At 55.8% G+C, this 16096-nt stretch overlaps 1 long non-coding RNA gene across 3 annotated transcripts; it reads left to right on the forward strand.

Annotated features, from left to right (window-relative positions):
- The first annotated feature begins 2463 nt into the window (after positions 1-2463).
- On the forward strand, positions 2464-13735 carry LOC114232898 (uncharacterized). Of its 3 annotated transcripts, XR_008558720.1 has the most exons (4): positions 8199-8367; positions 9221-9361; positions 11307-11463; positions 12736-13735. It is a non-coding gene; the product is annotated as an uncharacterized LOC114232898 (long non-coding RNA). The 3 variants fall into 3 exon arrangements; XR_008558721.1 differs by lacking the exons at positions 8199-8367; positions 9221-9361 and adding an exon at positions 2464-2504; XR_003619011.2 differs by lacking the exons at positions 8199-8367; positions 9221-9361 and adding an exon at positions 9691-9819.
- Positions 13736-16096: the final 2361 nt, after the last annotated feature.

Below are 16096 nucleotides of genomic sequence, written 5' to 3' on the forward strand. Positions count from 1 at the left end.
AGAGCCCCGGGGGATCGGGGCTGCCCTTTACAGCTCTGCCTCGCTGCCCGCGGAGGGCAGGGCGAGGTCCCTGTGGAGCTGGTGCTGGCCAGGGCACGTGCTCAGCAGCCCCACTTCCTTAACTGGTTGTTGCCCCCCCCCCCCCCATGCACACAGTGAGGGGCCCAAGAGACAGGGTCTGAGCAGCACAGAAGGATGCTGGCGACCTCTCTTCACTGATGGGGAACGTGGGGCCCGAGGGACACGGCGAGGTCCTTTTCCTGGTTCCGGTGGCTGGCAGGGCCTCCTGCTCTGACCCGCTGCCTACCGGAGCTCCTCCACCCAGTGGCCCCAGTTCCTTCAGCCAGCAGCCTCCCTGCTGCTCCTCCACCCCCACCTCCGCGGGGAGCCGGCCCGGCTCCCAGGGCCCCGCCCTCAGTGTCCTGCTGGAGATGTCCCTGCAGCTCTTAGAGGAAGGCTGCCCGCCCTGGAAAGCAAGGCCTGTCGGGCCGCCTGTCTTTGTTCCGTGCTGCAGCCCAGGGCCTGGACACGGGGGGGGGGGGGGGGTGCTCCATGAGCACTGCTGAAGGAAGAAGGTGCCCACCCATTTGTGATGGCCCCTCGCGGCTGTCCCTCCGCGGCTTTCTCCACCTCCCCGACCCTGCCCGCGGCAGCCCTGGAGAGGGTTTTGCAGCCATAAACTCGCACAAGGGGCAGGGACACTCCTCCCAGACCTGAGAGGGCTCATGTCATGTGAGGTGTGCCCATCAGGGGCATCCGGCTGGACAGTGGGAGGAGGTAGAGTCTCTTGTGGGATAAGTGAGCACTGAGCGGGGCCTGTCCCTACCTCGTGGGGGAGGCAGAGTCCTGCTGAAAATGCCCGTCTCCTCTCCCCGCGTGAGAACCATAAACAGTGCTCACCCGCGAGGCGACCTCTGATCCTGGTTCGAAGCCGTCGCCGCCCTGATGAGTAGAAGAGGATGCTCTCTCCAGCACTCAGGCCTCTGCCAGGTGGCACCACCCACTCCTGGACGCAGCCAGCTCTGTCCCTTGGCTGCCCCACGCTGCCCTGGCCTCGGGGTTACTGCTGGCAGGCTTTGCTACCTGTGGCTCTGGAAGCGGAGGATGGCATTCTGGCCCCGAAGGTCAGCCAGCCTTCCACGACCACCACTAGCCTGACTGCAGGTGCCACACGACACGGGCTGAGCCGGCTGGGAGGGGTCACAGGCAGTGCTCAGGGCCATTCTCTCTGGGCCTCCGCCTCCCTGTCCCTTCAGCACCGAAGCACCGGCCACAAAACCCTGAGATCAGGCTGCAAGCCTCAGCTGCAAAGGACATTGTTTCCTTTTTTTGTTATGATTTTAAAATTATGCATAAAGAAGCAATTTTCATGTGTATCATTGACCGTTTTTTATTATAATTGCCATCAGCCTTACAGAACTCAATTTAGTCTTTAATGTCGCCCCTGTCAACCGTGGAGTCTACGGGCTCTTAGCCTGACTGCGGTGGGCTTTGAACAAACAGGTCCCTCCTGGACCCAGCCTCACCCCAGGACCCCAGCACTGGATGGAGCCCACCCCTCTGCAGGCCTGGGGTCATGGGGTCAGGCAGGATTCAGGCCAGGGGATGGAGTTGCGTGACCCACATCTGTTCATATTATTAGCTCCGGAGCTGGCAGGCACGGCTGTAACACAATTCGAGGAACTGTTGACGCTGCTCAGCTTGTGTTTCCAGCCCAGTGACCGGGAGGGACGCAGAGAATGGGGAGCCAAGGCCTCTGGCCCCTCCCCACTCCCTCGGCTGTTGTGGTGAGAGCCCGGGAAGGCTGTGTGAAGACAGCACGTCCCTGCCGGGCACTGATGATGTCAATGCAGACTCCGGGGCCTTTGGATGACCCGGGTCAGCTGCCTGGCTGTGGCATCCTCCCCTACCTGTTCCCGGGGTCCCAGCTGCTGACGGCCTGCCCTCCCTGCCCATCCCTGCCCCTCTCCAACTGAAGCCAGGAAAGCGACGGGGTGGGGCGGTTAGTTGGGAAGAATCCTCTCTGGTTAGCTGGGAAGACGACTGCCAGATCCCCAGGATGAGGAAGGAAGTTTCCCTCTGCCCTGCCTTCCTCAGAGACTCCCGCCTCTTGTTGTCTTGGCGCCTGCGGATGACAGCACCCAGGGATAAGCTAGGGAAAATCTGGGCCGTGGCCAGGGTTCCTGGCAAGGTGCCCAGCTCTGTACCCACAGGCCGGGGGGGAAGGATCTTGAGCCAGACTCCTGAGGTCCAGGAGCCCCTTTTCCTCATCTGTGAACTGGGGTTCTCAGACCTGTCCAGCAGGCTGTGGGGAGGTCGGGGTGGGTGGGGCACGAGGTGAGGTATGTGGAGTCCCTGCCAAGCCCAGAAGTGCGCCACAAGGTTAGCCGGCGCACAGAGTGTTTTGGTCCTGGAACTTCCCTGAGGAGGGACAAGAGTCTGTGGCCCCACTGAACTCGGTGACAAGGGCTGAGGCAGACGTCAGTGTCCTCAGGAATCAGGAGGTAAAGAATCTGAAGATTTCTATGCCTGGTAGAAGGTGCTGGGCTTGGGGTCTAATTACTGGGCTGCCTGGGAAAGGCAACAAGGACATCCTTGCCCTTGAGCCACAAATAATAACGTTAGAGGTGGCGGGCACCCTGAAGAGGGGTTCTCACACTGTGTCCCCTCCAGCCCTTGGGTACCCAGGGGTGTGAGAGTTATCTCTTTTACGTAGTGTAATTAGAACTTGGACTGAAAAAGAGGTGCCACTACGAAAATAATAATTTTAAAACCAGAGACCTAATCTAACCCCACAGTTTTACCAGTGAGGAAACTGAGGCCCAGAAAAGGCAATGGCTTGCCGAAGCCACCCCGTTCGGTTGTGTCCGAGCTGCTGCCTGGCCACTAACCCCTGGTCCGTGGGGAAAGAGCCAACACCCTAAGGATGAGTCGGACGATGGAAAGGAAAGGGGTGTCTCCATCTAGGTCTGGGCCTCAGCCACAGCTCCCCTCGCAGGACCCCAGAGGGGAGGCCTGAGGGCCAGGAGCTATATTGTCCCAAGGAAGGCAGCCTCAGATGGTGATCCGGGATGGACAGGAAGGCAAAGCCTCCCCGCCCACTGCCCTGACCAGCCAAGAGCGCAGCCCCAGCAAGGCCTCCCCAACCAGCAAACTACCCAGCCCCAGCGGGCCAGTTGCCACCCACTGGCCCAGGCCTTCTCTCAGATCTCTCACTGCAAGTATCTGAGCGGGCAGGCAGGTGGCCCTCTTCCCATTTCACAGCCGGAGACACTGAGGCACTGGCAGTAAGTGGGCCTGGAACCACGCTTCCCTGGTGCAAACCCCGTGCTCTCGTCATTGTTTCCTGCTATTCCGGTGTTTGTCCCCAGCTCCCGCCAAGGTGGGTGGCTGCCCTCTCTCCCCAGCACCAGCTCAGCCCTTGCACCCAACACTATGCTAAAGAGAGCTGCCCCAGCCCAGGTGTTTCTCTGGTCTTTCAACCAGCCCAGAGCTCTGGGCCTTTTGCATAGCCTGGGCCCAGGCCCCCTCCTGTGGAGGTGAACACAGCTATCCCCTGACCACAGAGCGGCAGGACTAGGCCACACCGGCCCTCGCCCTAGGACACAGCCTACAACTCAACGCCAGGGTGACCAGCTGTTGTCACTTGCCCGGACCCTCTTGGTTAGCACTGGACGTCCCAGGTCCCAAGACACATATACCCAGGGTCATCACCCCTTCCCTTCCCCCACCGAACAGGGTCATTCTCTCTGTAACCCTGGTCTCCACTAATGAGTAGGACCACAGTCAGTCCTCTTGACCTGTCTGGCCCCCTCAGACTGGATTGGGGCCTACCACAGGCCCATAGCAGTCAGAGGCCTGAGTCAGCTCAGAGGTGAGCAGAGGGCCTACAGCCTGTTGGAGGTCTGGTTGTACCTAGGTGCTGTGGTTGTACCTAGGCGCTGTGGTTGTACCCTAGGTGCTGTGGTTGTACCCTAGGCGCTGTGGTTGTACCCTAGGTGCTGTGGTTGTACCTAGGCGCTGTGGTTGTACCTAGGCGCTGTGGTTGTACCTAGGCGCTGTGGTTGTATCTAGGTGCTGTGGTTGTACCCTAGGTGCTGTGGTTGTACCCTAGGTGCTGTGGTTGTACCCTAGGTGCTGTGGTTGTATCTAGGTGCTGTGGTTGTACCCTAGACGCTGTGGTTGTACCCTACGCGCTGTGGTTGTACCCTAGGCGCTGTGGTTGTATCTAGGCACTGTGGTTGTACCCTAGGTGCTGTGGTTGTACCTAGGTGCTGTGGTTGTATCTAGGTGCTGTGGTTGTACCCTAGGTGCTGTGGTTATACCCTAGGAGCTGTGGTTGTACCTAGGCGCTGTGGTTGTACCCTAGGCGCTGTGGTTATACCCTAGGAGCTGTGGTTGTACCTAGGCGCTGTGGTTGTACCCTAGGCGCTGTGGTTGTACCCTAGGCACTGTGCTTGTACCCTAGGTGCTGTGGTTGTACCCTAGGCGCTGTGGTTGTACCCTAGGTGCTGTGGTTGTACCCTAGGCACTGTGGTTGTACCCTAGGTGCTGTGGTTGTACCTAGGCGCTGTGGTTGTACCTAGGCGCTATGGTTGTATCTAGGTGCTGTGGTTGTACCCTAGGTGCTGTGGTTGTACCCTAGGCGCTGTGGTTGTACCTAGGTGCTGTGGTTGTACCCTAGGCACTGTGGTTGTACCCTAGGTGCTGTGGTTGTACCCTAGGTGCTGTGGTTGTACCTAGGTGCTGTGGTTGTACCTAGGTGCTGTGGTTGTACCCTAGGTGCTGTGGTTGTACCTAGGCACTGTGGTTGTATCTAGGTGCTGTGGTTGTATCTAGGTGCTGTGGTTGTACCCTAGGCCTGTGAGATAAATAGCAGATACAAGAGAGTCCAAGCGAGAGGCCTAGTGAGATCCGGGGCCTTGCTCCCAACCCAACTTGTCCCCCTCTTTGGAGTGACCCCAGGGGGGGTAATCCTCAGGCTGGAGCCAGGCAGGGCCTGCCTGGGGCTCACTGAGGCTGCCTCTACCTGTCTGAGTTTGAGGTGAGTCATTTCCTTCCTCTACTGGTATGAAGCTGGGAGGGGAAGGGAGGGGGTGACATCTAAAAATAGCAGGGCCCAGACTTAGTGATACCCAAAGAGCTTCTCCTTGGGCAAGGGAGGAGCCAGCTTCTCATCCAAGCTGACACCAGCTCTAACCCCCAGACACTCGCCTACCCCAGCCCAGGAGGAGCATGACCTGAGACCCCTGCCCCTCCCCTTCCCGGGCTCAGCATCCGGTGCTGAGATGTGGACGAAGCATCTTGAAGGCTGAGACACAGGAGCAGTGCTGGGGTGGGGTGGGAGTTTGAAGAGAAGAGAGGCCTCCAGCAGGCAGGGCCTGGGCAGGGCAGGAGGGTATGTAGTTTGAAGGCTTGACCCTCATTGAGGTTAGCAGAGGGACAGGGGCTAGACCCCTCCCACATAATCTCCACAGAACCCTGTTGACTCCCCACCCCAGCCCCACACAGACTCACTTGGGGACACACAGACACAGCCCTCACACTCAGCCTGCCTGTGTGAATCACTTCCTCCTAATAGGACTCATCTCCCTCCTCAGAGGGACTCAATTTCCCTACTCAGCAACATAGACTGAGGGCCTACTGTGTGCTGGAGCCACACCCTGGAAGCCAAGGAAGCAATGCTCATGACTGCCCCTGGCCTTGGGGACGTCTTCGGAGGCCCATTCAGGAAAGGACAAGACAACACCCAGAAACTCCAGCAGCAGGAAGGCCCTGTGCGGCGGGACAGTGTGGAATCAGACAGACATAGGTTTAAGTACCCGCACAGCCACTTTCTACCATGTGACCTGAGACAAGTTATTTGGCCTCTCCCTGCCTCAGTTTCCCCATCTATAGAATGGATATCATGTAAGTCTTTCATCACATGTCAAAGACAATAATCTCCCAAAGCAAACAGAGATCTTTACCTGAATGCTCATGGTGTGAGGCTATCAACTTTTTAAAAAATATTTTTAATGTGTTTTTCATTGATTTCTGAGAGGAAGGGAGAGGGAGAGAGAGATAGAAACATCAATGATGAGAGAGAATCATTGATGGGCTGCCTCCTGCACACCCCCTACTGGGGATCAAGCCCACATCCCGGGCATGTGCCCTGACTGGGAATCTAGCTGTGACTGCCTGGTTCATAGGTCGACGCTCAACCACTGAGCCACACCGGCCAGGCCAGGCTGTCAGCATTTAACAAACAAAAGGACCCTGAAGATGTCAGTACGCATCTCTTTCTTCTTTCAGTACATTTCTGTCCCAAAGACCCAAGACAATAATGTTCTACTTGCCCCCCCCCTCTCCCCCCCTGAGACAGGTAAAGGTGAGGGCAGAGGGGGCAGGAGCTGCATTTTACAACAATGACCACTGTTAGAGCACTTCATGTTCACCTCGTCTTCTCTCCTCTTCACAACCGCCTTATACAGAGGCATCCCTATCCCCCTTTTACACGCGGAAAAATGGGGGCCAAAGACAGTAAGTAACTTGCTCAACATCATATAGCCAGCATGTGGTAGAGACCGATTTGGACCCAGGTCTGAGGGAACGCTGTGAAGTGTGGGGTGTCGGTGGTGGCTGTTACGTCTGAAGTTGGATGAGGGCACACTGAGCTCTGACTGTCTCGGGAGGGGCCTTTGGAGACTCGCCTGGGTGCCGAGAAGATGCCAAGACGTTGAGGGCTGCCTTCCTTCTGCCTCCTCTCACCCTGAGCCCCTACCAGCCGTCACGGCCCCTCTGATTTGGAGTGGGGTGGGGGTACATTACAACAGCCCAGTGAGGGAAATGGCATGACCCCCACTTGACAGAAAAGGCAGACAGAGCAAAGAGATGGAAGCCTGCTGGTGGTCCCAGAGCTGGGGGCGGCAGACCCCGGGCCAGCCCCGGCCTCGCAGACTCCTCGGCTGAGGCTGTGTCCCCACCCCCCGCTGTCCGGTGTGTCCGTGGAGGGGAGGCGTGGGGATAGGCAGTGCTCTCCCTGCTCGGCACGCGTTCCCCGAGCCGTCCCGCTCCCACTGGCTGGGTTACACGAAAAACCCAAACCTTGCATCAGCCAGGCAGGCCCTGGCTCTAGTAAGAGCCTCTTTCTGCTTCTCCGGGCTTTCCCCGCCGTTATCTGACTCATGCCTCCGCCAGTCCCAGGCGATGGAGAGGAGGCCTCTGATCCCCATCTACAGACGGAGAGACTGAGGCAGGAAGCGACTTACTCCAATGAGTCAGCGGCCAGAGCGGGCAGGGGCCCAGGCTGGCAGGGTATAGGTAGGGCTGGCACCACCTGGGCAATGTTCCTGGGGTGTGGCATACTCGGTGAGTTTTTAATGCCACACAGCAGCCACTGATATCAAGATTAGTGTGGGATGAATGCATGTCGCAGGCTCTGAGTGAAGAGAGAAGGGATGATGGTGCAGAAAAGATGAGGATGATAGAGGGAAGGAAAAAATACCAGAAGCCCAATCTTGCCCCAGTCACAGACTCCCCGAGCCCAGCTGGGGCGTGCAGGGCGCTGTCCTCCCCACGCTATCACTTTTGGGTCAGTCCCAGTGACCCCTGGGGCTTAACCCTTGGCAGCCACTCCCGGGTTTAAACCAAAGACAGAATATGCGATCAGCATCCCCGTTGGACACATGGCTGGCTTATCCGAGGCTCAGAGAGTTTAAGCGACTTCCTCCAGGGACACACAGCTCAGCCCTCGTCCCAACAGACCTGCTTGGAATCGCGCTGCCAATCCAGCGGGGCCGCTGGGCCCGGCGCGTGCGGCCCCACGTGGGCTGCCAGGTGTGTCTGCGGGCTGGCACCGGGCGCTCGCGTGTCTGTGAGCGCGGAGCGGGGGCGGAGGGCGGGCAGAACAGAACACCGATCGCCCGGGGGCATGAACCGGGGAGCCCGGGTCGTCCGAGGTTCTCGGGCACGGGGAGCTTCTGGTATGCTGTGAGCACAGCCGCGGGCCGGCCTGTGCAAGCGCGAGGGGCCGGGAGAGCCGGGGGAGGGGTCACCGCTGGGAGCCGGCCCCGCCGGGGCTCCCCACCCCCACCCTCACCCGCCCGGCGCCCGCAGACGGCCCCGCCCGCAGCACGTCGCCCACGATTGCCTCCTGCAGCCGCCGCCGCTTGCGCTGTCCCGCACGTTGCACACACCGCACTCGGCGGGCGGGGCCGCCCGGGCTACCCCCTGCCTTGGCCCCCAGCCCGGCCCTCTCTCCCTCCCCGGGTCAGACTGAGTCCCCAACGGCCCATGAACCCGGTGGGGGCCGGAGCCTCGGCCCAGACACCTTTGATGGTTGCCCTTTGCCCCCTCCGCTCGGAGCAGACAAATGAGGGAAATTGAGTAAGCCAGCTTCGCAAGGCAGGAAACTCCTGGCCACTGCGTTACGATTTTTCAGCAACTTGTGGGGGGTTGGGGAGGAGGGGAGAGACAGGAGGGGGGGCTAAGGGGACTTGGGAGGGGACCCCTGGGGGCGGGGTTTCTGGAGTTAAGGAGATTGGCGACTAACTCAGTCCTCTAGCTCTCACTGGCCTCTGTCTCCCGGGTCTGGTGGGTTTAGGGCTGGAGCTGAAGGCTGACATGTGGGGCCTTAGCTTCTGCCTTTGGCATGAGCTGGCTGCTTCCCTTGAGCTGCTCCCCTGACGTCTGGGGCTGCATTTCTGCAGGGGAATCAGGAACAAGGAACTCCGCTTTGGGACTAACCCTAAAGCTCAGGACAGGCCTTGAACTGCTAGCGAGCAGAAGAAAACACCTTCCATTTTTTGAAACCGCTTCCTCCGGAACATTCATTTTCTCCTGCGTCTTTCCAGGCCGCAGCCACCATGTTCTGTGTCGAGGCTGAGTGTAATGAGTGGTTCTCTGTTGCCTATAGAATCAAGTCCAAATTCCTTGGCTTGGCCTTCGAGGCTTTCTAACATTGATTCTACCCTCCCTCTTCAGCCTTACCCCCAAACATACCCTCACACTGTAGCCTTAGGAGGAGTCTTCCCCCAAAACACACCCCACAATATTCATACTTCCATGTCCTTGCTCATGGCTGTTCCCTCTTCCCAGAATGCTTTTCCCTACACCCCTCGAATGATGGCTCCTTCTCATCCAGCTCTCCACTTAAATGTCAGCGGAGAGGTCTTTTCGGGGTACCCAGTCAGGAGCCCTATTAGTCCTTCTCAGAGCTCCTTGTTCCTTGCCTCTTCAGCTCTTCCTGCATCTTGGGGGAAGTTTGTCTCTCCCAGGAAGATTGGAAGGCCCGAGGGAGAGGCCATGTGCATTTTCTTCATCTCCATATACCCAGCGCAAGAACATGCACAGGGAAAAGTGTTCTTTCTCAACAATGATGGTAATAAAGTTCTTAGATCAAGTTCCTTTTAGGCCTTGCTTAAAAAAAAAAAAAAAAAGTGTTCTGGATGCCTTGAGAAGTGAAGGAAGAAAGCTGGCCCCTTTCTAATTAAAGAAGCAAGGAAGCTGGGGTGGGCATGTATGTAGATAAAGGCATCGATATGCGTGTAAACATGAGCAAAGCTCAGGAGGGTGTGCACCAACCTGAGCACCCCGAGGAGGAGGATGCAGCCGGTGCCATGTTCCTTACATAACTGCACCTGGATTAGACAGCATCTCCTCCGGAAGCCTCCTCTGCCCCGCCCCTGTGTTGGAGGCGCTGCTCTGAGCACGCAGCCCGGCGCCCTCAAGAGTCCAGTCCAAAGGCTGAGTGTGGGAGCTGAGGGCAGCCCAGAGGACAGCAGCTCTTCTGGGGGTGTGTTTGCCCCCTCGGGCCGGTGCAAACAGCTGGTGAAGACGGTGAGGAGCAATGATGAGTGTGGCACTGACCCCAGGCAGCCCCCCCACCCCCAGGTGACATTCCTGCAGGTGGCCTCGGGCTGTCAGCAGAGCCAAACGGCGGCAGGAAGCCTGGCCTTGGTGCAAAGCCGGGCCGGCTGGCTCACTTCCAGGCTCGGGACACTCACCCTCCGCCCGTCCGGGAGGCACACAAGGCCGCCTCTGTGCCCTCGGGGTGCCTTGGAGTTGAGAAGGGTCAGATGCAACGTGGAGTAAGCAAAAGGCCTCCTGCCCGCCGGCCCACTTGCTGTCGGTCCCACAGCTCCCACGAGACCCGCAACAACACAATTCAGACCAACTGGGCCAGGGGAGAGGAAGGAAGAGCGGCCGCGGGCTCGGGGTCAGATGTCTGAGCCTCCATTCCCACGGGTGCCTCTCGTTATGCTTGTCGGGAAGGGGAAAGAATGCAAACCTTCGCCCTCGCTTTGGTCTCACCCTGGTTCCTCTCCCCCCGTGTCTCAGAACACGTTCCCCATCTGGAAAGTCATGGGGTGGTGCGGGGGTGGGCCTCCCTTCCGGAGCCACCCAGTTTCCAGGGGTCTCAGGCCCACACCTACCAGCCGTGCCCCTGGGCCTGGCCACTGCCTTTGTCCCTCTGTGCCTCGGTTTCCCTAGTAAGTTAGTTAATGCAGGGCAAGTGTTTAAGGAGCAGGCCTGATGTGTGTGCGTGTATTTGTTAGCTGTGTGTGTTAGCGATGATCTGGTTCATGGCCAGGAGAGATAATAACAGTTCCTACCTCACCGGGCTGTTGTGAGGGTTAAATTAGATAATGCATGCCCAGTGCTCGGCTGTGTGGACTGTTTACTTGTCGTGGTAACGATAATAGTATGGGAGCGCAGCCCCTGGTCCCTGAGATGGGGGGAGATTAGCATGGCGGCCGCTGGTGGCTCCCGAGGAATGGAGCGCAGGGCCTCCCAGGACCATGAAGGTGTTACTGTGCTGCATGTTGCTGAGCTGTCTGGTTAGTCAACTGCCTGCTCCCTCAAACCCATTTAAACCAGCTCTGTCTGGCCTGGCTTTCTCAACACCACCCTGGCAGCTGCCAGGGGCCCAAAGCACTGGGCAAAGTGTCAGGACGGCTGCAAAATACATTGGAACTTTATCTGACCCCTGGCTCCTGTCCCAACCAGAAATACATCGGCTGGAACTTGCAGCCAAGCTCGAACAAGCCTGGGGGATGGAGGAGGAAGGCAGCCTTGCATCACAGCCCAGATAGTCTCCCCACCCCACACCCTCCATCCTTTTGCGCCCCCCCCCCCCTTTTTCTGTTTGTACAATTCTACCCATTAATGCTGTTTCTAGTTATGAAGTGGTTTTTAAAATCTTGAGCTTAATCTTGAGCCCTGGATTTGCAGAGGAGGAAGAGAAAGAGGACTATGCCCCCCAAACTCAGTCAAGTTTACTGCATAGCTTTTCTCTCTTTTCCATCGGTGTTGATCTGCGGCAGCCTTTTTAAAGGCCAAGACAATCCTCTGTGTGGTGGCGCCGTCTGGAACTCCCCAGAAAATGCCCGTGACAATGGCAGCAGGCAGCCAGGCCAGATTGGGATCTGGCCAGCTTTGGAGGGAGCATTGCTCAGTCTGGGAGTCTCTGCCCCAATCCAGGTGAGTCTCCCGCCCTGCCCTGCTCCCTTTGGTGACTCCCACAGGGAGGTCCTGGACCTAGCAGGTCCCAGGCCAAACAGGTACCCTCAAAAGGCCATTGTTTAGAATAAAAGGCATTCCAGGAGCACCCCACCCCAAGCACTCATTTGAGCATTCAGAAGAGCTGGTGAGAGGAAACAAGGAAAAGAAACAATGCGTGGCGGCCCGGAAAGCTTTATCATTAGGTCACGTGTTTAAGAACTCCGAAATCTCCCTTTGCACAGGTAAGATTGTCAAGACCCTAAGCCTCACAGATTTGGGAGTCCTTAGATTAAGAATTTTTGAAAAGTCAGCCTGGTCAACTTTGAGTGGGTGTGAAATAATACTATGGAACTGCTGTTGGCTTTCTCAGATGTGAGAATCACAATGTGATTATGTAGCAGAACATCCTGTTCCTAGGACATTCATGTTGAAGTATTCGGGGGTGAAACATCATAATGCCAGCAACTTCTTTCCAAATGGTTCTCTCTCTCTCTCTCTCTCTCTCTCTCTCTCTCTCACACACACACACACACACACAAACACACACACACACACACGCCAGGTGAAGAGGGTATCTAAGTGTGCATTGTGACATTCTTGCAACTTTTCGGTATGTTGGAGGACTTTCTCAGTAAAACAGTAAGGGGAAAACATTTAAATAAAACAAGCTGTTCACATGCAAAACAAGTCGGTGCAGACTGCAGCTTGCTCTAGCTCCAGCTCCCTCTTCTCTGAGGATAGAATAATGGAAACGAGGTGGCCTCAGGGCTGCTGAGTTCAGCCAACCAAAGAACCATTTTTAAAGAGTTTATTAAATACACGTCTGGAAACAATACTAATCATTAATCTTTCTAGTTCATGGCCAGGAGAGGACTCATTGTGGAAACTGGGAGATTCCAGCCCTCTTAGCTGCTTGGAACCAGATTTAACACAAGTCAAGAAACACATTGTTAAGACCTACTATGAGCAGTGCCCTGAGACTTCACAGAAGGTGTCTTTCCCCCTGCCTATAATCTGATATTGAGTCTGAGTACAAGGTAGCCACAATTTACTTTTATTGTGGTTGTTTTATGTTGAATTGTAACCCTCCTCCCCTCCCCACACACACACACACCGACTCACATGTTGAAGCCCTAACCCCCAGCACCTCAGAATGTGACCTTAATTGGGAATAGGGTCGTTGCCAATGTAACTAATTAAGATGGGGTCAGTACTTCTAAAATTCACTCTGACTGTTGTACTTCTAAAAAGGGGAAATTCCGGCACACAGAGAAACTCACATGTCGGAAGAACACCAGGTGAAGATAAAGGCAGAGATCGAAAGTTGCTTCTACAAGCAGGAATGCCAAGGATTGCCAGCAGACCAGCAAGCAGGGAGAGAGGCCAAACTAGACTCTCCCTCACAGCCCTCAGAAGGAACCAAGCCTACTGACACCTGGATTCTGGACTTCTAACCTCCAGAACCGAGACAATACATTTCTGACGTAATGGCAGCCCTAAGCAAATTAACACAGCAGTGAAATACACATACCGTAAAATGTACTGTTTTAATCATTTTTAAGGTGTATAGTTCGTTGACGTTAAGTGCATTCACATTGTGCAGCTATGCTTTGTCTTTAGCTGGGGCAAACCCGGGAAGACGATGGGAAGGCTGGAAGACCTAGCTCCATATCTGCTCTGCTCAGCTGAGTGGCCTGTGTCATCATGTGTGCAGTGAAGAGACGGGCACACAACTTCCTGCCCTGATGCTATCGCTGCCCATGTGTGGAGAAATTATAATAACGTAATAGCTCACAGTTTACTGAGCAATTATTATGTTCCAGGTCCATGCAAATAGCTTTACAGGGATTATCTCTTTTAATAAGTAACTTTATCAAGGAGGTATCATTAGTCCCATTTGACAGATGGGGAAATGGAGCCTCAACGAGATGAATGAGATGGCTCAGTCTTGGCAGCCTTGGAAGATGCAGGGGTGGAGGTCTTAACCACTGTGTAACACTCGCCTTCAATAACCTTTGGGCACACTGGCCTGAGAGAAAGTAAAAAACATAAGATATTGATCAGATTGAAAGATGTTTTTGCCAAATCAGCCAACTGCCCTAGAGACCCCATTGCACACAGAATCATACCACCATGTCCCCATGTCCTGGGGTGGGACTCTGAAGAGTTCAAAAATTCTAAATTCAAACTTGGCTTTCCGGGTCATTTCTGAAGGTACATTTATGGAAGTAGGAAAATAAAACATCTTATTTGACAGCTTATTAGCTTGATGTATACATTTTGAATATTCAAACATGTGGTATATGGGTTTCCTTTGTGCTCCTGCCCAGTGCCCCAAAGGTTAGAGGCAGGCCATTCCTGGTTTCCCTGAGCCAACAGATTCCCAGTGGCCTCCCAGTGTGGCAAGAGCTGAAAGCTGGGAGTGAAAGGAGCCGCCTCAATCTGTCAGCGCGGACCAGGCCAGCTCTGCCCTCCGGCACTTTCACATGTTGCCATCAAGGGGCAGGAAGTACGCTGTGACAGTGGGGGGAGAAGTCCCCTCCCCCAGGTGGTCTGACTTGACGGTCCACCAGCTGCAGAACCTGCTTCTCTGTAACCCTAACCCACCGCTCGGCCCAGATTGTCCTGTCCTCCAATTACGCTTGTTTTCTTTCTCTTCCGCATACACCTGTCTCTCAGCATAGAAAAGGCTACAGCAGGTTGGCTGCCCAAGGAGAAGGGAAGACAGGGTTGAAGAGATAAGACAGAGCAGGGGACGGCTGGGCAGGGTCCTGGTGAAGGGGCCCCATGGAGGGCAGCACGGGAGAGGGTAGGGACTCAGCCTCTGGAGGGAGGAGAGGGAGCAGGAGCCTGTGCGGAAGCCAGAGGGCTGGGCACCCGCAGGGTGTCCTGTGGGAAGAGCTGCAGTGTCTGATGGAAGGGGTGGCTGGCTGGGCAAGGGCCCCAGATGCAGCTGAGAAGGGCAGTGCAGCCTCGTGGGGGAAAACTGCAGCCCCCCACAGGGCCGAACCAGAAATGCCGACAATGGCTGAAGATTGACTGAGGACATGAGGGAAGGTGGAAAGTGGCTAAATATGCCTAGGTGTCATTCACACCCCATTGTTCCATAAGGCCCTGCGGTTGGGGCCCAGACAGGGGCGGGGGGAGGATGGAAATTCCCCCTTACCCTTCTAGGTTCTTCTGGCTGCTAAGTATTAAATTGACTTGAAACAGAAAATCAAATTTAATTTCACATTCATATGGGGAGAGAGGGAGAGAGGGAGAGAGAATGGTGGCTTGGAACTCCTGGGTTTAAAAGAGGGATTTTCTGCCCTTGCTGGTTTGGCTCAGTGAATAGAGCCTCGGCCTGCGAACTGAAGGGTCCCGGGTTTGATTCCGGTCAAGGGCACGTATGTACCTCTGTGGCAGGCTCCTGGCCCTCATCGAGGGCATGCCAGAGGCAACCAATGATGTGTCTCTCTCACATTGGTGTTTCTCTCTGTCTCTTCCTCTCCCTCCCACTCTCTTTAAAAATCAATGGGAAAAAATCCTCGGGTGAGGATTAAAAGAGGGATTTTCTGAGTGGAGATTTTCATTTGCATTCAGGGATGATTGACAGAAACTGTATTCCTTCTGGGCATGCCCTTACCCATAATGCATACAGAAAAACCCATTGGGGGCGAGGTCAAAACTAAAATGCAAATTTTTTTATAATTAGTCCAGGACTCTTGTAAAGTAGCATTGCGGTCAGGTCGCTTTCCTCTGAGTTCGCACCAAGAACCTGCTGGCTCCGAACCTGCCCGTTGGAGGTCTGCTAGCTGCTGGGCCGCCTAGAGAGGGGTGGTAGGTTGGAAGATAATGTTGGTCCGACCCCTGTTCCGGACACCAGGGCAGGCCCCACCCCAGCCACTCCAGTCTAACGTCCCACCTAACAGCTCCTTTCCTGCTACAGGCCCCTTTCCAATGCAGATGTAGACAGTTGAAGGGGAGATAGAGACCTTTTCCTGAATCTGCTGGGTTTGGGTTGCTTTTAGCTCAAAATAATCTTTATGCTAAAATGGCGCATTTCAGGAAGACTTGTTCTGAACACCTTCAATAGGCCTCCAAAGCACCACGGTAAGCTCTCCCCTTGACCTTCACAGCAGGCCTGTGGGCTCAGCCACCAGGGAGGACAGGCCTGTGGGCTCAGCCACCAGGGAGGACAGGCCTGTGGGCTCAGCCACCAGGGAGGACAGGCCTGTGGGCTCAGCCACCAGGGAGGACAGGAGGAGCGAGCAGGGGACTGCCTTGGTTAAGGTCACACAGCCAGGAAGGTGTGCATGTGAGCTTCGGACAACACCAGGCCCTGGGGAAGGAAAACCGAAGGCCGGACTCCAGAGAGGATCCGACAGCCTCATCATGACTCCCATCAGAGTTCCTCCCGAGGAGCCCGTACTGGATGTTTGTTTGTTCTCTTGCCTAACCCCCTGAGCCTATGGGAGAGGCCCTAGAAGGTCATTATCATTCCCATTCTATAGATAAGGCGTCTAATGACCAAAGGGGTTAAGTCGATTGCCCCAGGTCACACAATTGCAAGGTATGAGATTGACAGCCCAGGTCTGAGAACAGAGCATGTGCTGGCCTGGTCCCCAAA

This window comes from Eptesicus fuscus, chromosome 17 (assembly GCF_027574615.1).
Source record: "Eptesicus fuscus isolate TK198812 chromosome 17, DD_ASM_mEF_20220401, whole genome shotgun sequence".
Lineage (NCBI taxonomy): Eukaryota > Metazoa > Chordata > Mammalia > Chiroptera > Vespertilionidae > Eptesicus > Eptesicus fuscus.